General features: G+C 37.1%; 1 protein-coding gene across 11 annotated transcripts in view; it reads left to right on the top strand.

Annotated features, from left to right (window-relative positions):
* LOC129725472 (potassium voltage-gated channel protein Shal) overlaps nt 1-25,518 on the top strand; it is a 520,683-nt gene that overhangs the window by 53,729 nt on the left and 441,436 nt on the right. For all 11 annotated transcript variants that reach the window (XR_008728092.1, XM_055681351.1, XM_055681350.1 and 8 more), the window contains one exon: nt 9,758-9,787. The gene's annotated coding sequence lies outside the window, so the exon portion shown is untranslated. The remainder of the gene's footprint in view (nt 1-9,757; nt 9,788-25,518) is intronic.

Genomic DNA, 25,518 nt, shown 5'->3' with positions numbered 1-25,518 from the left:
AATTTCTCGCAATTCGCCTAAATCAGATTCAACTCTATTTCCCCAAAAACCAAATCCAACAACACTTACGTTATCATAATGAATGGTTTTATTTTATTTAACCCCCAAAAAATCAATTTCATTATATGAATCTTACTACGCAAATAATTTCGAAGCTGTTACATAGGTTCACTAATAGGAAAACATAAGAAGATATGTTAAACAAAATTATCAACCAATTCCTATAAAAAAAGTAGCAATCAACATTTACAACGAAGCTAGAAGTTAAATGACTAATTTTTGTTTTTTTTTGCCTGATAGGTATTTTTCCTTCTTCAACAATTACATTCACTGTATTACGAAGCTAATGTACGTATATTATGTGGAAAAGTAAAAATAAAAAAAAAATAGCATCTAACAATGTTGAAATGTAAAAAAAAGATTCTGAATAAATCTTAGTAAATGGACGAAAAAATTCAGAAGCATTCGACGGCTCTTACTCTTCTATAAATTTATATTTTTAGGAATCTACTCTTTTGATATTTTGCCGGTCACGATTATTTACAGCGAAGATAAAATGGAATAAAAAATAACTTATAGCCATTGCAAAAATGTTCAATTCTTGTTGAGTAATTCATGGTTTTAACAGTAAACATATTCATGAGAGAAACTGTCAATCATGATCAGTAGCAGCATTGCAGTTTTTCCTTGATTGCACGTGAACAGAAGTCGTGCAGAGGAATTGTGGGTAAAATGAACAGGGGTGGTGAAATGGACACCTGTTAAATTCTCAAATATTACGCTGAAAAATAGTACAAACTTTTTTGGCATTTTATCTTAGCGGAATTTTTTTTTCTTTCTTTTTAATACCCTCCACTGACTCCTACACCAAAGAGCTCACACAGGAGCTCCCTGGTAGTGGACACTGACTAATAGCGAGAAGAAAAACAATATGCGGAGAATTTAACAATAAGCAAACAACTAGGTGATATCCCAGTGGAACTTTGTTCCTTTGAAGGGAATCACATACAATAACACAAAAATTTAAGGCGTAGTGATAAACGAAACGGCTACAAAGGTGAAGACTAACTAAACAAATTAACAATTAAAGATGCAGGAAAAACCAGCAGGAGCCAGAAAAACCTACATTCATGAAAAGGTTGGCGCAACTAGAATATATGGGTCATTCCACAAGAAGTGATCACGAAAAAGCACAAACTACGACACGACTATCACAGATTTTGCTTAAAGTTGGGAGAATTATTCATCTACTGTCACTTTGGAAAAAATCCCTAATTCGGTGTCGATTGGAATACCCCCCGCTCTTGTGGGACCCATCTGTTTATTGCAAAGTCACGCATTTTTTGTTCAAAATCTCTTTTTTCTTTTTGTTACCATTCATAGACGTAAGACGTCCGGAAAATACTGATAGATGATTTTTGAAGAAAATAAACCAAGGAATCCAGAAAAAATATATGTTTTGACCGGAAGTGTTGCCAGATAAATTATTTTTGTATTTGAAAATTAATTAACATTTTTCGGCAAATGCAGCCATTTTGATTTTAAATTTGATAATTTCATCGTATTGCTTGGAAAATTTTACATAAGAAACAACTATCATCCCGAGGTAATATGAGCCAATGTCGATATAAAGCATTTTTACGAAAATAGTTCTGAATTTCGTAATTAATTTTTCGTAAAAATGTTATATCTCAAGATTGGCTCATATTACCACGGGGTGGTAAGTGCTTCTTATGTGAAATTTTCCTAAAAATACGATGAAACCATCAAATTTAAAGTAATATTAGCTGCATTGGCCGAAAAATGCAAATTTAATTTTAAAATACAAAATTAATCTATCTGGCAACACTTCAGGTCACAAAAAATATTTTTTCTGGATTCCTTGGTTTATTTTCGTCAAAATTCACCTATCACTATTTTTCGCGTGTCTTACGTCTATAAATTATAAAATATAATAATTACGAAGTTTACAACTTTCTTCGTAAAATTGTTATATCTCGAGATTGGCTCATATTACCTCGGAATGATAGTTGTTTCTTATGTGAAATTTTCCAAGAAACGCGATGAAATTATCAAATTTAAAATAAACATGGCTGCATTGGCCGAAAAATGTAAATTTAATTTTCAAATACAAAAACAATTTATCTGGCAACACTTCCGGTCAAAACTTATATTTTTTCTGGATTCTCTGGTTAATTTTCTTCAAAAATCATCTATCAGTATTTTTCGAACATCTTACGTCTATGAATGGTAAGAAAAAGAAAAAAGAGATTTTTGACAAAAATTGCGTGACTTTGCAATAAACATGGGGGTCCTAGAGAGCGGGGGGTATTCCTATCGATACCAAAATTGGGATTTTTCCAAAGAGACAGTAAATGAATAATTCCTCTAACTTTGAGCAAAATCTGTGATTATCGTGTCCAAGTGGCATGTACACTTCATATGGAATGACCCATATTCGTTTACATTTCTAACTAAATGTTGCTTCAGTTTGATTTTAAACAGGATGGTATTAGTTATTAGTTTTAGTTCGTAAGGTACAAATTGTACTTCGACGGGCCATAACACAGGATGCGTGTTGAACCCAAGTTCGTACTAGCTCTACTTCTCAAGAGTTCAGATGCATTTCTGGTGTTTTGACGGTTAATCCTAGCTGTGAAAGTTATGTTGTGATGGAAACTTTGTTTGTGCAATCTATTGTGCACAAAAAAAATGTTTGAGAATCACGTAACCCTAAAATAGGAATTATTCTATGGTTAAAATTTGTGTAGAGTAATTCAGTTGGGCACAAATGAGTTAAATTGAAAATTATTTTTACACATTTGTTCTGAAGTGTTTGATTTTTTTTAAATTTCGATTCAGCAGAATAAACCCCAAACAATAATTAAGTATTGGAGAAAAGAATGAATGCACGCATAAAAAAAGTTTAATAATGCTTTAATAGGCACAAACCGTCGTACCCTTTTCATAAGGCCACATATAGTGGAAATTTTACTTGTCACTTTTTCCAAGAAGATAGGACTCTAAGTATAGTTCTAAATATTTGAGAGAAGCCACTTTTTCGATGAACAAATTTCTCACACATGGATCGTGAAGTTGAGGAATTTTTTTGCGCAGCGAGTGCAATACCATATACTTTGTTTTCCTGAGGTTTAGAGAGAGGTAATTGCCATCAAAATATTCAATTAAAGTGCGTAAATCGGATTCCATGTGAGTAACAACCGTTTGAACACTAGAACTGGGATAAAACGATGCGGTTTTATCTGCAAAAAGCTTTGATGTTCCATGGAGCTTTAGGTTTCCAAAGTCGTTGATAAAAACTAAGAATAATAAAAGACCGATATTGCTTCCTTGAGGTACTCCTATATCAATCGGGTGTAAACTACTACGCACACTTTCAATTATTACAAATAGTTGCCGATTTGATAGATAACTTTTGATTAAGTCGTTGGCGATTCCTCTTACCCCATAGCGGTCAAGCTTCCGAAGCAGTATACCATGGTTTAGAGTATCAAAAGCCTTCTTGAGATCGATGAATAAGCCACCCACGATTTTCCTTTAGAAGCTATTTGAGCATGCGACATGAAGCAGTCAAACTGTCATGTAAAATGTTATGTACAATAGTTTTTTACAACGGTTTTTCTACAAAGATCTGTACTCAGACTACTCACCAGCAAAAAGCATCAAAGGTTAGTAATTGTTTGAAAGATTTTCTCGATATATTTAAGTATTTTCAAAAATATGTATGTATGTAAATATGTTATACGTGTTATGGAACATTTTTTTAATATCTATGATGCGATAGTAAACTTTCACGCCCAGGGTATTCGTTTTACTACCTCCCTATGTTCATTTTACCCACACGTGTCCATTTTACCCCCAAAAAACTGGTTTTAAAAAAGCTCATGAAAACTTCGAAAAATACTATATTTGAGTACTTCTTCTTATATTTTGTATAAATCATTAGTGGCTCAGTTAACGTGCGCGATCGACTCATGGTTTTAGTGTTAAATTGTGGAGGAAATTGAGAAATGGCTTAGGGTGTCCATTTTACCATCCCCATCCCCTACCGCTGCAATGCTGGACGATGAGGGACCAGTGGTGTTCTGCTCCACACATACTGTACGGTAGTGTTGCTTCTACCAGCATGTTTTCTTTCAAGACATCAGTTTTCATTACGCTCAAACAGCAGCTTTTAGAGAAATCTTCACTTTCGAGACATCAAATTGGTATACGTTCATGGAAGCAAACAACAGGGAATGGTTGGTGTCTATTCATGTCGTGTGTGCAAGGAATGCTCACATGTGATTGGTTCAATGTTCGCGTAAATTTGTCCTTGAAACTTTTTACCAAATTTTCACCACTTAGCAATATAATATTATCGATAACTAGCGTTAAGATAAAATTGTCCAACAGTTTATCTATCCAAGAATATATTGTTTTTTTTCAATAGAGGGGATGTTTTGTGATTAATTTATTTATTTACCAATATTTATCCAGAATCGATATTGTGTGTTCTACCACAAATGGTGACATATCAATACTATTACATATATTTTTAATTTCATTTTATTAAAAGATTGTAATTGCTTCCGCAGTTAAGTGAATATAATATTAGCAAAATTGTAAACCTACTTGTCAAGCAAAAAAAATGAATTCAAATTTTAACCTTAATCCAATCTAACACCTATCTGACTGACTCTTACTGATTTGAGCTAATCGTTGTAATTGAGGATTGCAACGTTCTTTTTTTCTTCACAAATCATTTATTTGACACGGCACAAATACAATTCAATGTTTAACGGCGCCAATTATATCGGATGACTTAAAATCTATAAGCAAATTTTTTATCCTCGCTGCCGACTACGAGCTGAAATTAAGTCTATCTTAAAACTAGCATGTATTATTCAATCAGTGTTTTGTAGTTGAATGGTCGTCTGATGATCATCGGGTTCTGAGGGTATTGTGCGGGGTCTAGTTGCTGGTTTTGGTTCGTTGATGTTGTTCGCTGGTGTTCAAGTTGTCATATGGTGTGTGCCGCTGAGCCAAGATATAAAGAAAGGCCTCGGGTTTTCCTGGCGAGTTCGTGTGGGTTCAATTGCTGGTTCCAAAATCGAGGTCTACGACGTGCTCTTGCCGTTTTGTTGAATGTGGGTGGAAAGGAATGGGACTAGACTTGGGCATGGATGGATTTCAGGAAAATGTATATAAGGGACATGTAGGGTAGGTCGTGACTCGCCAAGACATCACGAACAGGGACAGCTAGTTCTCTACCCTCGGCCCGGAGGGAAGTTATTAATTTAGACCTGGCGTCACGGTGTACAGGGCATGACCAAACAACGTGCTCTATGTCGTGATAACCTTCACCACAGGCATAGATACCACTTTCCCCGAGCCCAATACGACGGAGATGCGCATCAAATCTATAGTGATTGGACGTAAGCCGAGACATCACGCAAATGAAATCTTGACCTACATCCAACCCCTTGAACCACGGATTCGTCGATACCTTGGGTATAATGGAATGTAACCACCTTCCCAGTTCCCCTCTGGTCCAAGAATTTTGCCAACTGATGATCGTATTCTGACGTACAAATGCGGAAAATTCATTAAAAGCAATTGGTCTTTCATAATGATTGCAACGTTTTTGTCGGAACTTATTGATAATTTGGTATGACATATTTTCTAATCTTTCCACATTAGTATGTCTGTGTAGTTCATTTGTACTAAACCAGCGAGGACGCTTCATTATCATTTTCAAAAGTTTATTCTGAGTCCTTTGAAGCATCTTCTTTCTGGTTGTACAACAACTTGTCCAGATGGAGACTGCATATAACATTGTTGGTCTAAATATTTGTTTGTAAATTAACAGGTTAAGTCTAGAATTTCTGTTGATAATAGTATACAAACATATATTTATTGCACTTTGCTTGAATATTCTCAATGTGCTCCTTGAAAGTAAGATTTTAATCATAAACTAGCCCTAAGTATTTAACTTTATCAGACCAATTTAGGATTACGCCGTCATCTAAACAACATGATTATTGGTGTGTTTGAGAAAAGAAATTCTTGGTTTATGGGGAAAAATAATTAATTGTGTTTTTGATGCATTAGGAGAAATCTTCTATTTCTGCAAATATGAAGAAAATATATCTAGACTTTTTTGCAGCCTACTGCATATGACACGAAGACTTTTCCTTTTACGGAAATGCTTGTATCGTCACAAAACAGAGATTTCTCACATCCTGGTGGTAAATCAGGAAGATCAGAAGTAAAAATATTATATAAGACTGGGCCAAAGATACTTCCTTGAGGTACACCAGCTCTAACAGGCAATCTATCAGATTTAAATAGTTAACCTGAAGAGTGCGGTCAGTCCAGTAGCTTTGTATCATTTTTGTGATGTAAAGAGGAAAACGGAAATTGGACATTTTAGCTATCAAACATTGTCTAATGCCTTTTCTATGTCTAGAAGAGCAGCTCCAGTGGAATAACCTTCAGATTTATTAGTACGAATCATATTAGTTGCCCCCGAGTAACTGATGAATAGTCAAATGCCCATGGCGAAATCCAAACTGCTAATTTGCAAAAATTGAATTTTCATTAATATGTGTCATCATTCTTTTATTCTTTTAAAATGCTTGCTTATAGAAGAGAGTAAACTAATTGGACGATAACTTGATGCTTCAGCTGGATTTTTTTTCAAGCTTTAAAATGGGAGTGACTTTGGCATTTTTCCATTTTAAGGGAAAATATGCTATGTCAAAGCATCGGTTAAAAAATCTCACCGCGAAATTTGAAGAGCTTTCGGGAAGTTTTTTAAGGAGGATATAAAAAATCCCATCATCTCCTGGTGCTTTCATGTATTGGAAGTTCTTGATAATAGTTTGTATTTCATTCAAGTTTGTTTCTAGTATCTCTTCAGAAAGAAATTCTTGAGTGGTGATCTACTTTTTTGATACTTCATTTTCAATAGGACTCATTACGTTCAAGTTGAAATTATGAACACCCCCGAACTGCTAAGCAAGATTTTGAGCTTTTTGTTAATTCGTAAGAAATATGTAATTACCATCTTTGAGGACTGGAATGGGCTTTGAAGGTTTCTTAAGAACCTTCGAAAGCTTCCAGAAAGGTTTGGAATATGATTTTAGTTGTTCAACTTTTCTCATAAAATATTCAGAGTGTTAATCTATATTTGATTTTCGTTTGTAAATCTTTAAAAATAACTTTCAAAGCAGGATCACGAGATCTTTGAAATTGACGTCTCCGTATGTTCTTCAAACGCATAAAAAATGAAGCTCATTGTCAATATTTGGTGTATTAAATTTCACTCTAGCCCTAGGATCAGATAAGTTCCGGGCATTGAGAATTGAACTGCACAAAGCATTAATTGCTCCGTCAGTGTCAGCACTATTTTGTAAAACAATATTATATAATAATATATAGAATAAACAATTTAAGCTTTCTTCGATTCGTGGTACGATATGGATCCCAATTGGTCTTGTGATAATTAAACACAGACCTAGTAGAATTTAAAACAGCTCCACGGGATATGAAAAAAGTTATAGGAAGATGATCAGAATCAAAATCAGCATGAGTTAACAAATCAATGACTTTGATTTGTTAATATCAAATCAATTGTGGATGGATTCCTAACAAGAGAAACACATGTAGGACCGTTTGAAATAAAACTGAATAAAATCCAGCCAAGCAATCGTTGAACAATATTTTTTTATTGGGATTGCTTTGTGCATTATTCCACGATCGATGTTTTGCATTTAAATTATCGATAATAAAAAAATAGATTTATTTCTCGTGAGTTTTTGTAAATCTCCCTTGAAATGGTTTTTCTGCTCACCAGTGCATTGAAGGGGTAAATAAACTACGGCTATAAATAAAATGCCAATATCTGTTCCGATTTCAATTCGCAAACTTTCAATAACCTTCGTTCCAAGATGGGGCATAACACGATGTTTTTTTATTCGACGTTGGATAACTACTATAACTCCACCTTCGGCAACATCAATCCTATCGAACCTGTGAGCCATATAATTGGGGGTTCTTTTTAGTTTTATATTAGGTTTTAAAGAGCGAGCATTTCAATTTAGAAAACTTTCAGCGTTATTTAAAGTCATTGCTAAATTCTTATTTCATAACAATATTAGGTATAAATTTAATACCTTCTTGAACAGTCTCGTACATCGAGCTACAGTTCAACAAAGCGGACATTAGCTGCAGCATGGATTCTTGTAGGTAGTCAATCTTATCGGGAGTTGGACTATCTAAATCAACACTGGCTGACTTTTCAGCACTAAACACGAAAGGCTTGTTGCTGTTTGAATTCGAAATTTTACCTGAAAGGACACTAGCATATGAAATGCCTGGTGGTGCCTGAGCAGGATTAATCGTTTTCAATTTGTTGTTTTCTAAATTTGGAATATTACCTACAGACACACTAACAACAGGATGCTGGTGATCCCTGAACAGTATTGAAATTTTTTTGATTACCCACATGAATATTATTGACAACAGGCTGTTTTGAATACCTACGTTGTCTATAGGAAATAATTTTTGACCTAACAAGAGAATCGAAGAAATTTGATTTGTGTTTACCCCCACAATTTACACATTTGAAACTACCAGTGGTCTCTTTCACAGGACAGATGTCCTTTGTGTGAGAAGAGTCACTAGTCATGAATTTTGCTAACATAGGACCGTTACGAGATTATGGATGCCTCCATGCCTCTTGAAGTTTTCCCACTTTATTCGCACATTGAATAAATCACGTGCTTTCTCCAGAAATTTTAAATTACTTACTTTGGTACGATCAAAATGTACGAAGTACTTTTCCTGGTATATTCCAGTATTGTTAATTTTCGCATTTGACTTTCGTTTCATCAAAGTTACTTGTTCGGGAGAAAAACCAAGTCATTCTGTCAAACAATCTTTAATTTCATCAACAGTCTGATCATTTGAAAGACATTTTAAAACAGCCTTAAACTATTTCTCGTTTTTGGCATCGTAGGTATCAAATTTGTACATCTTTTCAGTCTAATACTGTAATAGATGTTTATGACCTTCAAAAGATTCAGCCAAAATACGTATTTCGCCTCGGCTGCCAATTTTAAAATTAACTTTTACATTAGAAAGAAATTATAAAGTTCTGAACGAAAAGCTTTTAAATTTGAAACTATTACCACAATAGATGAAACTTTAGCTTTCTTCATACCGGCATTTTTTTAGTTCCTCCTAGTATTTCAGGACAAATTTTACTTCACTTTCACTTGACACAATTTTTTTTACACAAATTCACACAATAAACACTCGTTGAAAGTTAAAAACAAATTCAATATTTTGCGATTCAACAGATACTCTTCAAAAAAGATTACCTGTTGAAAGCGGAAAATTTCCAATATCTCTCGGTAGTTTAAGACTCAGCTTCGATCTGTTGGTAAAACGCGACCGTTCTGCAAGGCAGTTCAAGTCGCACTGGCATATTGGGTATTATTATCATGTGGTTATGTTGTTATTACCGTTTGAAATCTGAACGAAACATTTGCCAGTTTCTTTTCCAATTTTACAGAATGCATCCCAGTATAGCAAACAAAGACGTAATCCCACGTGAAAAGATATACTTCTCCGAGAAATCGGAAACATCCTCATAGAAATAAGAATGGTTTTTATTTTCTCGAAAACAGAGCAGTGAATTAAACACCTAATTGTTTATAACAGTTTACTCTTTCTGTTCTCCTTGCAGAGATGATGTCTCATCGCACCGGTTAAATTGGTAAGTACCTAAAACCGGCCCGCCCCAGAAAATGAAACGAAACTACTTTCTAATGTATGAAGCAAATTACCTTCTACTGGAGAAGAGTAGAAGTTTTTATCGGGTAAGTGGCCGTCTTCGCTTGATTATTTTCTTCAAACACTCGTTCGTCTGATCGAGTTTTGCTGCATCATCACTTCTAAGCTATTTTTTTCTTCTTTTTCGATTTAACTATTTTTTACAAAAAAAGCCCCTTCTGACTGGCAGCAAAATTCTGTGCTGCAAACTTTGATAAATTAAAGTTCGCTCCACTGTACCGATGGGAAACGGAGTACCGAGCTAAGCTTTCTGCTGTGGCGAGGAATGAAGAAGAGATAGCACGAGCGCCCGAAGCCATTGCGCAAAACATTTCGTCAAGTGAACTTGCAAACACACTGTTTTATATACACGAAGAGTTCATACAGCTTGCATAATATAACGCTTCTCCCGAGAAATACTAATTAGATTCACCGAGCAACAAAATGAATTGTTTGCCCTGTAAATATTTTGCATTTATTCGACAATCCCAGCAAAATATGGTGGTTTTATGAAGTAGCCTCCCTGATGGCCTGCCGGAGAAGTTAATTGCATTTGGCCTTGGGACCTGTGACCGCTTACGTTTATAATCTCTCAATCCTAGTGCAAGGCTATGCAGGTTGCTTGGGCTAGTTATCATTCCGAAAAGCCGCTTGTAGACCATGGAAGGGTGTGTGGAAGTGTACACTCCACAGTATTCTTCTATTGCTCATTGAGTTTATCACTTCATCGGCCATCCAAGCTTGGATACTCGTACGTAAATAGAAGCTTACTGACCGACCTTTTGAGCCAGTGCGACAAAGTTGGGGTTGGCTTTATTTGTTTTCCCCAGAGGTGGACAACAAGCTAATGCCATTGCCGGTTTATTATTGGGCGTGTTTTATTCATATAGTCAGATTATTGCAATTATTTTTGAGTTCATAAAAAGTCAAATAAAACTTGCCATTTAGTGAATAGACAGGTGTACCCTGCGAAACTAACGTTGCTCTGCTGATAGGCGGCTTGAGAGAATTGGTTTGAATTGTCCTCAGCTTAACCTTCATTGCATCCTAAAAAAAACTTACGTTTTTACCCTGGTGTGTGGTTTTCCACACATACAACATTTGAATTTGTTTTGGACAAGAAACAACTTAATTTCGCCCCAAACTTATTTTTTTCATTGAGTGCATACATACCTGAAGCTATAGGCACCAAATAATCCTGTTTCGGAAATCGAATGAGGTATGTATGTGTGCGGAAGTATGTGTATGTGTGAATATTTTCATTCTTACGACCATCATATCTCGATTTTCTCAGCATCGGCTGAACCGATTCGATTGTTCTTAGTCGCGTTTGAAAGAGCTTAAAGTCTAGTTATTTGACGAAAAATATCGTTTTGATCCGATGATTCATTCAGAAATTACGTAACGAAATGTAGTCAGCTTATATAGGAACTGATAAACTAACCGAGTCCTTTTGGTGCTACATGCGTTTGTTAGGATTTGGAGGGTAGATTTTTATTCAAAGATATACTTATAACTAAATGATAATTTCCAAAGGTACGTTAGTAAAAAAATAACAGGAGGGTTGTGTGCAAAGCCACGACCGCAAGGATGAAGTAGAATACTTTTACAAGAAAGATAACTCGGCTGCTTGCGTATCAGTCATTTTTTCATTTGGTGTTCAATATCGAATAAGATACCGATCATATCTTGGCGTTATCACTGACAGTGCGAATAAAATATTCTTTGTGATAAAATAAACAGTGAAAAGCATGGTGTGTTGTCAAAATGAGTCAACTTTTCACTGACGGTATTTACGCCCGCTATCGCACAGAAACTGCATTTCACTAAAGTGCCTCACTTCATCAGCTGCTATCGATGCTGATACCCACTGCAACTGCTACGCTATCCGCAGCCGTTCTAATTTTTTGGCCGCTAAAAACGCTGCTATTGAGATTCGCTGCAACTAGTGCGTTATCCATTGCTATGCCACAGCTGTGGCCGCTATCCGCCTGGTATCCACTGCACTGCTACTGCTGTTGCTAAGGGAGGACTGCTGTTGTCGCTGTCTAGAACTATTATAAGCGGCTTCGACTGAAACAGGCTCTTATATAGGGATGAAAAAGCTATCGATAGCGGTAGGAAATCATTGATAACTATCGATAGCCATTTTAATCGATATTTCCTATCCTTACTCCTATACAGACAAACAGCACATTCAAATTGCAAGGTCTATGTTTCTGTCGACTGTGCTTGGGAAGCAATCATATTAACGGTCAATCAGATCAATCGAATTTTGCGCTTCAACAAGGATTGATTATTTTCAATATAGTAAGTTGCTTGTCATGATTTGGACTTGATAATTTTTAAATTTTGGTTATGTGAAAAATTAATTTTTATGCTGATAATAAAAGCTTTCCGGATGTCGTGCTCATGACTGAAGGAAAAGATAATTCAGTACGTTCTGATACACGGAGATGAAGCCAAATATATATCTGCTCCAAATTTCACCAGGTATCCAGAACGTTCTGCTCAAAATTTCGCTAGGTTTCCAGAACGTTCTTTTCATTGGATGCATTACTAGTGTGCCCGCTATCACTCAGAGACAGCATTTCATTAAAATGCCTCACTGCATCAGCTGGCCCTGGTGCCCCGGTGGTCGATGGTGATATCCGTTGCCGCAGCTGTGGTCGCTATTCGCTGCCATTTGTATCTACTGCCCTGCATCAGCTGGCCCTACTAAGATTGATGCTGAGACCAACTGCAACCGCTGCGCTATCCCCGTTGCCATTGGTATCCGCTGCCCTGCATCAGCTGGCCCTGCTATCGATGCCGAGACGCGCTGCACTATTGGTTGCCATACCAGAGCTGTGACCGCTATCCGCTGCTAGCGATGCTGGTACTGCTGCTGTATCCACTGCACTGCTACTGCTGCTGCTAAGGGAGGACTGGTTGCAGTCTAGAATTATAATGAGCGGCTTCGGGTGAAGCAGGCTCTTTTATAAGCCAAATTGTACATTTCAAATGGCAAGGTCTATGATTCTGTCGACCGTGCTTGGGAAGCAATCATATAACGATCAATCAGAGGCCGAATTTTTCGTTTTGACAAGGATTGACTATTTTCAATAGTACAATAGTTTGAATAATAAAATTACAATTATCTGCATTTGGGAAGAATCTTAGAAGATTTTCCAATCTATTGCTGCCAGAACGAAGGAAATCCATCGAATACTAATCTATTTATTAGCATTTGAAATTGGACATATTTTTCACTTTTTTCGGTTTTGGATTTTCATTTCACATCCCTATGTATCCGAACTTACTGAGAGAAGTATTCTACTTCAAAAAACAAAACAAATCAAAACTTGTGGAAACGCCTAGTACATTGAAGTATTTTGGAGGTAACCAATTGAAGAATATTATGCGTAGTGTACAAAAACAATCTTGAAAGATACATTTGGATTATCTCAGCAATGGATGTATTGATTTGATTTCCTTGGCTGCAATTGGAAGAGCCTAATGGCCTGATGGCCTTCAACATTAGGTCATCATCGGACATTTTTCTGATCCGATGGTTCATGCAAAAGTTACAAAACAAAACGTGTTAACATGATATTAGACCAATGCTTTGATAGCAATTGAACAAAAAAAAATCCTAACATCGGTTTGACCAAATGAAGCAAATGTTCGTAGGAATATTCTGAAATCTATGCTAAACAAAGTAAGCAAAGCCTTGGTGCTACATTCCGATTCGTTCATTATACACAGACTTCGCAGTCAAATGTTTAGTGTAAAGGACAATTGCAGGGTTAGCCGAGATTTGAACCCACGACGACTGGCTTGTTAGACCATCTCGGGAGATCCATTCTAAATTTATTTCAATATACCTAAAAGTGCGAGTATACTTGTCTTGCAGTAGACATAAAACTGTGTAAATGTTGAACACTGCTCAACCAGGCTGTGCAAACACTAAATAGGTACTTTTAGCATTAGCGTATTCGTAACCCGTATGTGTGAAAATTCTCACACTGGGATGAAACAAATAAACACATACTTTTACACATGTCCCACGTAGTCTTTTGATTGATTTGATTTTGATGCGAATTACAAGAATGCACCTTTATACATTTCTAAAATCAGTCAAACCGATGAAAAAAATCAATTAGTTTATCAGTTCCCATGTAAATTGATCACCTTTTGTTACGTCATTTTTGAATGAACCTTCGGCTCAAAACGATATTTTCCATCAACTAACTAGACTTTTAGCTCTTTCAAACGCGACTAAGTACAATCGAATCGGTTCAGCCGTTGCTGAGAAAATCGAGATATATTGGTCGTAAGAATGAAAATAAACACACATTATTATTATTATTATTATTATTTATTTCTACCATTTATCTGACCAATGTCTTAATAAATATTACAATATTAGAGTTAAGTTCATAAAATGTTCGTTCTTTTAATCTTCTGCACGAATTTATTCACGGATTCGTTGAAGTCAAACAAGTGCTCAACACAAGCAAATGCTCTTACACAGGCGGTGACGGGCTCATTATAACCGAACGATGTGCGATGAAAAGGGGTCTGCAGAAATCCAGTTGAACGCAGAGCGCGTTGTGATGCACGAAAGTTCACGAGAGACAAAAGCTTCGGTGAGTCGATTTCTCCATGGAGTAATTTAGCTATAAACACAGCTTGATGCAATCGGCGACGGTGCTCAAGTGTATCAATTCTGATCAAGCGGCAGCGATCTGGATACGGAGGTAAGTTAGCAGGATCACGCCAGGGGAGCTCACGTAATGCAATACGGGCGAAGCGTTTTTGGATACGCTCAATCCGCAAGTTCCAAGTAAGTTGGTGAGGAAACCAAACCAGATTGCAGTTCTCGACTAGTGGGCGTACTAATGAACAGTAAAGCGCTCTTAGGCAGTGCGGATCATTAAAATCACGGGCGAGTTTAGATATGAAACCAAGCTGGCGTGTAGCTTTCGAAATTATCGTTGCGTGATGTAGGTGGAATGTAAGTTTAGTGTCAAGAAGAACACCTAGATCCCTTACATGATCAACCCTCCTTAGTTCCAATCCGTCGATGCGATAGTCGAAGATAACAGGGTTTAAAATACGATGGAAGGTTATAACTTCGCATTTGGTTATACTAACCACAAGCCAGTTTTTTCGACACCAGCTGGTAAATACATTCAAGAAATTTTGTAGACGACGGCAGTCTTCGATAGTTCGAACTTCCAGAAACAACTTCAAATCATCTGCATACACCAGCTTGCAGCCATCACCCAGCAGCAGTGTCACGTCATTGAAAAAAAGTGCAAATAGCAAGGGCCCCATATTACTTCCTTGGGGAACTCCTGACTTGTTAGTAAACTGCGATGAAATACTAGAACCCAGTTTTACGCGTAGAACTCTTCCTCGTAAATACGAGCTCAACCATGCAACGAGCTGGTGGGAGGCACCTAGGCGTGAGATTTTACGCAGGAGTATTGAGTGGTCCAAACGATCGAAAGCCGCTTTGAGGTCGGTGTATATCGCATCAACTTGAGCTTTTTGTTCCATCTGTGAGATGCAAGACGAAGTGAACTCCAACAAATTGGTACAGACTGAGCGGCCCGGCATAAATCCATGCTGAGTGGTTGAAATATAGTGCTTAGTGCAGGAGAGCATATAACCGCTTACTATGATCTCGAATAGCTTAGACCCAGCAGAAAGGCTAGTGATGCCACGATAATTTCTAACGTTTTGCCGGTCGCCGGATTTTAAAACGGGAAACATCAGCGACTGCTTCCAAACTGCAGGAAACTTTCCTTGCGTAAAAGACTTGTTAAAAATGTGGCATAACGGAACAGCAAGAGTGGTAGCACAACGACTAAAAACAACAGCAGGAATTCCATCAGGACCTGCCGAATATGACCGTTTCAATTTTTTTGCTGCAGCCAATACCATATCGGTCGTAATCGTAAAGGTACTTAGGTCGACTAAACCGGGGGGAACACCAGATGCCGCTGATTCAGCCTCGGAGTCAGAGGCAGCTTCATCAGCAAAAACGGAAGCGAAGAACTTTGCAAACAGCTCACATGACTCGGATTCCGATGTTGATTCATCATTGTCGAAACGTACATTCACAGGTACGGAAGAACATTTCCTTTTGGTGTTAACGAAGTTCCAAAAGTTTCGCGGATTCCTTCGAAGGTCGGTCTGCACCCGTAGCACATATGACCTGTACAGTGTGCGATTCAAACGACGATATTCATCACTATGACGTTTAAAATCAGACTTCGTAAGCGCAGTTTTCAATCGGCGATATTTGCGCTGAGAGCTATTCTTTAGCCGTTTCAATTCACGTAACCAAAGAGTTCCCCAAGCAGGTGAATTAGGGCGCTTCACAAAAGGCAGATTAGAATGTAACCACTGAACAATTACATCACAAAAACGGTGAGTCAATTCGTCAATATCGGTGCAGGTTAGCAGACTCTCCCAATCGAAGTTTAATAAATAATCAGACAGCGCAGCAAAATCTATCCTACGATAATTTAGCGATCTATTTCCTACCTCAACACGTGCACGAGCTATATCGCTACTGCAAGTGACAGGCAAAGTAATAGTGAGGGGCGGATGGTGTAGATCGACAGGAAGCAGTGGCACAACGCTGCGTTCAGTCGATACTCCGCAATCAGATGGACAAAACACTAAGTCGAGTATGCGCCCTAGATGGTTTCGCTGGAGATTTGTTTGGCATAAATTGTAGAAATCCATGCCGTCTACCAATGTAGCACTAGCTGCAGGGAGATGAGCTGAAATAACGGCAGAGTCGACAGTCCATTCTAGTCGCGGTTGATTGAAATCGCCACAGATCAGTACGATACTGTTATCACCTCTTTTATCGTACAGCTCACCCACAGAAGCGATGTGCTTCTCGATGACGTCAACTTTGTGACTTCTGTCAGGCGGAATATATACACCGCACAGTAGCAGCTTCGTTCCTCTTATTGTGGTGCTAACACATACTTGCTCTAAACAGTTACCATTCACCGTCTCGATCAATGAGCTAGCATGACAATGTGCCACCGCAATTAATACTCCACCAAAGCTAGATTTGTTACTGTTCTGGGAGCTGCGGTCACAACGAAACACGTTGAATGATGATCCAAAAAGCTGATTAGAATTGATCCGATCGTCCAAGCCAGTTTCAGTTAGAATTATAATGTCAAGATTACAGTCACGGGTAGCCAGAAATAGCTCATCAATTTTTGTACGCAGTCCGCGCACATTCTGGTAGGCGATTTGGATTCCGCTTTCATTAATGACGTCACGCTGCAACACAGCATTATTCAGTGCAAAAGAGTTAGAACTAACAGACAGATACTCGCCTCTGGTGGAAACCCGAAGGTTCCCACCGTCCACAAAAGTACGCATTCAATCTATATCACATCCGTCCTGAGTCGTCGGTACGAGTTTTTTGGTTGGTCAATAAACTCGCGGAATAGTAAGCCTGCGGGCCACGAAGCTGCATTCAGAGCTCGATCCTTCAATTCGGGATCCAAGCTAACTTTGAAAGAAACGAAGGACAGTGTGGTGACATCTTTGTCCTTGGGTACAAGCCGTATAACTTCTACAGAATCGGGAACATCCAAGCAGCGAGAAACAATTTTCTGAATGTCATTATTCGAGGCAAGCGGATTTAAACCCGAAAGATACAGCCAAAATTTATTCGAAACGGCAGCCGGGAGAATAGAAGGAACAGAAAGATCACTCAAATTTATTTCTTTTGTTCCACAGTCTGGAGCAGCCGGGATGGATGGCTCGCGCTCATCTCGTCGACGTTTTGCACTTCGTCTTGTTGGCCAATCCGGCGTGTCGCATAGAGACGGAGTAGCGGGGGGCGGTTTTGGCCTAGTAGCAAAATTATCAATTTTATTGCTCAATGCTTCAACAACACCGCACAGCTGTTGAAACTGCGCGGACAGATCAGGCTGAGCGAGTGGCTGTGATTGTGTTTGCATAGTTTCGGTTATATAGGAGCTAATGCTGCGGCCTTTTAACTCATTCCTGCAGGTGGAGCAAACCAATAAAATTTTCCCAGAGGCAAATGCGTCTTTCAGCCCGCGAGCATTAATGCCACAACACTGCTGGTTAATATGCAAGTAAGCTTCGCAGAATCCGCAGCGTAGTGGCTCGAGGTCGTTTATATCACCTTTGCACTCGCAGCATTGTTTTTTCTCCATTGCGCTTTGTGTGGTATTTCGTTGCTGTCGAAGAGACACAGGCAAGCAACTAAACTTGACGATGAAGCTGGTGCTAACGGTGATCGAGCGCGCCGAAAATTCAACAGTATGCAAAAACAATCAGCTGGCGCTACCGAAAAACACTGTATAAACTCAAATTAATCCACGAAATGTTTATATTCCACTAAAATCGGATAGCTACTGAGCTAACTGTACGTTTCAAAAACTTTTAAACCGAAAACAATAATTATTCACCGCGGAAAAACGAACTTTTAACGCATCAAAAACAAACGAACCGTTGTGTAACTGAACGAACGTTCAGAGTTTTTTCATACTTCCGCACACATACACACCTTATGCGATTTTTGAAACAGGATTGATTGGTACCCATAGCTTCAAGTATGAAAGCACTCAATGAAAAAAATATGTTTGGGGCAAAATTAAGTTGTTTCTTGTCCAAAATAAATTCGAATATTGTATGTGTGGAAATCCACACACCAGGGTAAACAACGTAAGTTTTTAAATATCTCATCAACCAAAAATATTTTGCCCTTGGAGAAAATGTATTTCGTGTAAGATTGATGGTTTAGAAATTGTCAAGAAATTTCATCAAAATCGATCGAGAAGTTTCCGAAAAAAAAAATCAAAACAAAATTCATTTGTGTGGTTTTCCACACAAGGGTTCAATGAAGGTTAAATCTAGATCGGTCTATTTTTGTACAACCTTTTATTCTCTAGAATTGAGCCTGTGTATTAAGACGAAATACTCGAAGTGTGTTGGTTGAAATTTAAACAGAAGTATATCAATCTGTTCTCCATTTTTTTCTCTGTCAGAACTTGTTTTCAGATTGTAAAACTAAGTTAGCAAACTTTAACAATAATCAATTAAAGTTACCAATCGAGGGACACTATTCCAATCACCCCGAACCTATGTGAGGCAGTTTCCATCTGTTTTTAAGGCTTTTTCTTTCAGCACCCGAAATGGCTCCTGAAAAGATTCAATATAGGTCGATTTATCTCGATTGATATTTATTCACAGATTTCTTTGTGATTAACGGTATTTCTTAGATTCGTAAGACGTAAGTTTTCGTTTCTATCATTGAAATTGTCGATAATGATCAAAATTCAAGAGTTTAGGCCTGTTTTCTTAAACTGATTAAAATAGGCGCCACTGCATAAGCTGTTCCTTACCCTATTTGAAATTTAATAGGCATTGATGTCATGTAACGCTTCAATACTGAAATTTGTAAGTTCATTTGGAAGTTTGAAAAAGATAAAAATCGATAACAACCAAACATAAACTATCGAACTGAAATTTTGTGTTCACGGGTATAATTGTGCGCAAGTATTGTTCCAGAGGTTATAGGCGATTGAAATGACTGTTCGACTGACAGCTGGCGCTGCAGTAAAAATGATGATGATGATTTGCAGGCAGCATTTTACCTGTCAGGATTCTCTTTGCAAAAAGTTATCACGAGTTTATGTAACGGAAAACTTTAAATATTAAGAATTTTTTACTAAACGGCAGATTTAAACTTAGAAAATGCAATTCCAGCACGCCAAAAACCTCAAATTCAAATAAGAAATGAAACCGGATCTCATATACCTATTCATTTGCAATTTCATATGTATTTTCTTGACAGTAATCAGTCTACTAGATGCTGCTGAAAATTTCTAACTAGCTGCATTGTTATTAACGTCTAGAACATCCATCCTACGCAAATATCGAATGAAAAACAGTCTCCTGTGTATATTAGCCTTGGCTAAAACTTCAATCTATCATCATTTTCCTAGTTCTAAAGTTCAAATCTAAAAGTCGCACGATCGTTTTTAGTTTTGTGCTAAATCGCCTATAGGAAGACTGGGGGTTATAAAAATTAAATTATTTGTTTCAAAACTAAACAAAGTTGGTTGAAAATGCATGAAAGTTGTTTTTGTGTTGAAAACGATCACAATGAGATGTATAACACCAAAACAATTCGGGTTTAAATTACATCCGAAACTGTAGTTTCCAGTAAAAATCTGCAGTAATGCAAAAACTATTGATTTCATTAATGTACAAAAATTTGTTCTCCTAAAAAATTTCGAATTAAAAATTTTCCGCTCTCTGAATTGACAATTTCTAACCTAAATACCGATGTTAAAGAATTAAATATAATAAAAACAAGTGAAAATTTTTGCAAATTTTATCTTAAAGAAAGTCCAAAAATCAACTGTTCCTCAACCTATATTTTAGTAAAGCTCGATGTTTTCAAATACAATTTTTCTAATATATCACATTCCAACATATGAAGCACTCTCGAAAACCACACTGGAGTTGTAATAATCAAATATTAGGTGCGCAACTAAGTTTCCGTTTTGATGGAAATTCTACCATATTTTGGAAAAATAATGCTAGAACAAAGCCTACAGAGGAAAATGTGTAATCCTCAATTATTCATTTGGTTGTCCTGATAAAAACAGTTTTCGAGTTCGAAATTCTCGGTTCCAACATTTCGATGTCTTGAGGTGAACAGCTAAAACTCATTGAGGGCTTAATTTGATGTGTCAGATTCTCAATTTGTCAAAAAGCTTCAGCGATGAAAATACCGCTGCTGCTGAATCATATCCGATGGTCGCACCATCCTGTGAAATGGTTTGTTTGACCAGAAGCGGGCGCTTGTATAACTCAAGATGTGAGAGACCACGGCTGTTTTGTAATTAGCTCTACCTTTAGTTAAGTTTGATCTTCTCCCAGTTTCGATCAACGCAAAACACAATGTTTTTTATTGACGTAGGACTACGAATTTGTTTTTTTCTATACTAGATTACATTTTGTGAAATTGAAAATGAAACTGGCAAATGTTGCGTCAGATTTCAAACGATTATAGCAAGTGAACGACTTAATGCATCTTAGTCATTTATATGTCGGTGGATGAGCGGGGGCCTAGTGTGGTCAGTAACGTCTCCGCCAACCACGCTTGACGCCTGGGTTCGAATCCCACCGCCGACATAGGTGTCGATGGTTGTGAGGTGGCGTGATCCACTCACAACCAACCCAACTGGTCTAGATTTCAATCCTAGCCGACACCGGGAGATTTTCTGAGGCGAAAAATCTCTGGGATCACGCCTTCCATCGCATGAGGAAGTAAAGCCGTTGGCGCCGGTCCGTTAATAAACGGGTCGTGAATTAGGGTCCTGGGTGTGGAGTCGCCTCCCTGGGCGTCGGTGATTGGCCACAACAGTGGCGGAGCTAGACCGACGGAAAATAACCGAGAATAAAAAAAAAAAAATATGTCGGTGGATAGATAAAATGTGTAACAATTGTTTGATATAATGTTCAACATTGTTGCTTAACTGCTTATTGGTGAAAAAAGGTGAAAAGATGAAAAGATCCAAGGTCAAGCTTTCCCATACATTTCCCTCGCTATTGGGTTGCTTCCCGAGCACGGATAACAATAACATGGACGGAATAAATTCCACTGCTTACATATTTTGACTCAACAATGTGTTTTGGTCTGTTTGTCTTTCTCTAAGCTGCGTGGCCACGCCCTAATGACAAAAATCTACTTTGAACTCGATACAAAAGACTGCGTGTAGAAAATTCAGCTTCAGTCTAGTTTGTCACACAATAGCGAGTGGAGTATAGCTGTTAGAGGTACGCGACATTGAGAAACGAGAGCTGCATACAAGTCAACTTCCAGGCACTGTGGAGCATGTTACCTTTATTTTGCATACGGCAGCAACAGTTACCATCGTACGTTGCAGGAAATTTTGCTGGCACAGCTTCTGGAGGGTACAGCGGAGAGCAAATTTTATTATGCGCGGCCAAGAAAACTATTCAATGCTACTGGTGGTGCGATCATCAGCGTTCTGTAGCACACATTTCGAGCTGAAGATTATCGAATCGGTTCGGTTTTATTTTACATACGGCAGTAACAGGCACCATCGTACGCTGCAGGATATTTCGAGGGTACAGCGGAAAGCATATTATATTATGCGCGACCACAAGCGTTCTGTAGCACCCATTTCGAGCTGAAGATTATGGAATCGATTCTTTTCAGAACTATAAATGCTTTAAGATAAGAGTTATGAGAATTTTCGCAACTACTACTAGTGTAAAATATGAGGAGAAAATATGAAACTTTCAAACATTTATTCGTTTTGTTCTGAAAAGGACAATTTGTTATTTAATTTATAATTGAAAATGATGCTGATCGCATCTCTGTGCTACTCCGACATTCTGGGTAAAGGCACTCTGACATCACAGTGGAAAGCTCTTTTCACACTTAAAATTAGTCGGCCGGTAGATTTTGATTGCCAGGATCCATAGTCTGTACGATTTTACATCGAAGACGAAGAAACAATAAACAATAAAATTGTCAGCGGATCTGAGGCGATTGTTCGACGGGATTAAAACCCTGAAACCAACTCTTCTGCTAACATTTGCTGCAAAAATCGATCATGAATTTCTGGAGTGAACTTGAATAAGTTTTGTTTTTTAAACCGTTTTTCATGCGAATTGATAATGGAATTGTATACGATTGTTTGATACCTTTTATTAATAAACTTTATTTGAAATCTTAATTTTGCTAAGAATTTTTTTCCATTCCCGGTTAAGATTTTTCATTCCCGTTTCCCGGGAAATCCATTCCCGGGAATATTGCAAACCCTAGTATCATCGGAGGTTTTTGGCCTTTCTTCACGCGGACAGTCGTCAACATCGGAAATACCATACGACGGAATAAATCGCGTTGTTTTACTTGAAGCAGCGTTTAGGTAATCTTTTTAACTCTCGGTTCGCTTCAGCCACTGCTTTTTTTTGAATGTGATGAGAAAAGTAGTACTACATTCCGATTCGAAACTCTGTTATATTTTACACAGAATTCGCAGCCAACTGTTCGGTGTATAGTCAGAGCGGAATGTCTATCATAAATCTTGTTTCATCATGTTTTCGATATGTTCGACAAGCTATCTTGTCATGACAAATATCGAAGACTTATCTCATAGAGAAGTAACTAATGAATACTTTCATCTATTTGCAGTAATAACTCATTTAATTAAAATTAAATATGTCTAGAATTAAATTGTAATTGGGTAGTAATAACGTAAGAGCTTCACAACATAACACTGATAGAACGGACACGTAAACGGGAACAAACATCAACACTTATTGATGTAACTTAATATAGAGATTGAATTGTTATCAGTTGGAAATCGGGTCTCGTCCTGTGAATGAGCTCGATAATGCTCGAAACCAGTCCAGAAGGTAAATTTCACAATTTAACTTATGTTATACATTCGGCTGAGCAGTCACAAAAAATTAGAACGACTTTTTTTTATACTATCCGACGTTTCGTCACTGGTCAGTGACATCTTCAGGGGAAAATATTATTTGTTCCTTGTCAAGATGCTTTTTAAAGCTTATCGTCAACACTGATTGCGATAAACTTTAAAAAGCATCTTGACAAGGAGCGAACAAATAATATTTTTTTCCCTGAAGATGTCACTGACCAGTGACGAAACGTCGGATAGTATAAAATAAGCCGTTCTAATTTTTTGTGACTGCTCAGCCGAAAGTATAACGTATGTACACAACAGTCGAAAACTCAGCATAATTTATGGTCACAATTTAACTTTATTAGGTTGTAAAGTAGGCAATGTAGGTGAATTTTGCGAGGATGCGAAAAATAAACACGAGCTGAGGATGTGATTCAAACTTAGAAAAAATTTAAATAATATTAAGTAAGAGCAATAAGTGTTGTTGTCTGGTCCCGTTTATGTGTTCGTTCTATCAGTGATGTGTTAAGTTCTCAGTTTTAAACTTATCCATTTCAGTTCAGTTCAGTTCTCATAAAAAATTAAGATTGTTTTTATTCAAATCCAAGAGAATAACCTCTATCTATGTTTCGAAACTGTCTTAAAGACACTGGATATAATGTTTGGTATATGAGGAAAATATTGTAAGTTTCAACTTTAATGGTATACGGTATGCCGTCTACATTTGCTCGACGAAATGAATAACTGAAATATAACATTTGAAGGTGGATTTGAATTTTTCCATATAAATTCTATTCTAAATAAAAAAATCTATTCTGGTCAACATCCAATTAAGGGTCTGTGTTGGAATCGTTACATGAATAAAAAATAAAATCTATATTATATTGTGATTTATTACGTTAATAAAGATTTGAAAATATTTCGGCCAAAATTTCAAGCCGCATTAAAATGTTATTTGAATATGATTACAAATATTAATTGACCAAAATATTAATTTAGATATAAAATTGGATTTGGAGTTTTGTTTTAAAATTTGTATGTTCATTCAAATGTTCGTTCACAAACATTTTCTTTTCTTTTACGTATTATATGCAATAGCTCCGACTGGACACGAGTAGGAAATATTGTATAGGAAAATGTTGTAAGGATTTCAATGAAAACTTATAGTTTTTCAACCAAACATTCGATTTTTGGTGCGAATGTTTTTATATTCTAACAATGTCGCATTGGTATAATATTTCGTTATTGGATTAAGATCTTATGAAAAAAGAATCGAGATTAAGTTTTGAATTTGTATTAGGATATTTAGATCCAGGAATAAATCAATAAGTTATTATTTGAATATTTGAGTTTTTAATAAGATTCGCTCCTAGTTAAATTTGGTTTTAAATCATGGTTTCCTATATGGATCATAATTTTTACAACTATTTCATTTTACATCTGTGGTTATAACATAGAGTTTTGATTCAGGATATAATTTGGCTATGAACTGTTATTTGGGCTCGGCTTATGGTTATTATTTCGATTTTGTATTTCAATCTTGTTGGCTTTTAATCAAGTTAATCAAGTGAATTGATTTGAACTTTTATATCAAATGTGGATTTGGCTTAGAAATCGAATTTGTGTATAAACTTCAATATAAATTGAGTTTTGAAGTATTTTTTTAAAAGTTGAGTTGAAAGTGAGTTTTGAAAGTATTTTTCTTTATTTTTTATATTGCTACGGATACCGCAAAATATGATGACTTTGATATTACATTTTTTTCAATGTTTTCTACTATATTAAGAGCTAGTTAATTATTTGGAATTCATATTATTTCCGATATTTGTTCTTCGTTCTTGTAAAACCTGATAGGTATCCATCATTGTTTAGTTTACAGCAGGCATGGGGAAACCACAGCACTCCAAAGCGTATGTGGCCCATCTGCTAACAAACACACCACGCAGGGCATTTCTTATTACCCTTCGTCGCGAGCTCAAGACAAAACACTGAAGAGCCATTCGTAAACACGCCAACCGAGGATTTTTAACTTCGGCACCTGAGGCAACCGAGGGCTTGCAGTTTCGGGGAACACACAAGCATTAGTCGCTACGAAGAGATTGACAATGGAATAATAATGGATAGTTGGATGTAAGTCACCGCACACAACCACCTGCAATATTTTTTTCATATGTACTTTTGAAAAAATGAAGCGTTTGAGAAC

This window comes from Wyeomyia smithii, chromosome 2, assembly GCF_029784165.1.
Source record: "Wyeomyia smithii strain HCP4-BCI-WySm-NY-G18 chromosome 2, ASM2978416v1, whole genome shotgun sequence".
Classification (NCBI taxonomy): Eukaryota; Metazoa; Arthropoda; class Insecta; order Diptera; family Culicidae; genus Wyeomyia; species Wyeomyia smithii.
Note: the sequence above shows the minus strand (reverse complement) of the source record. Positions and strands in the feature narration are given on the sequence as shown.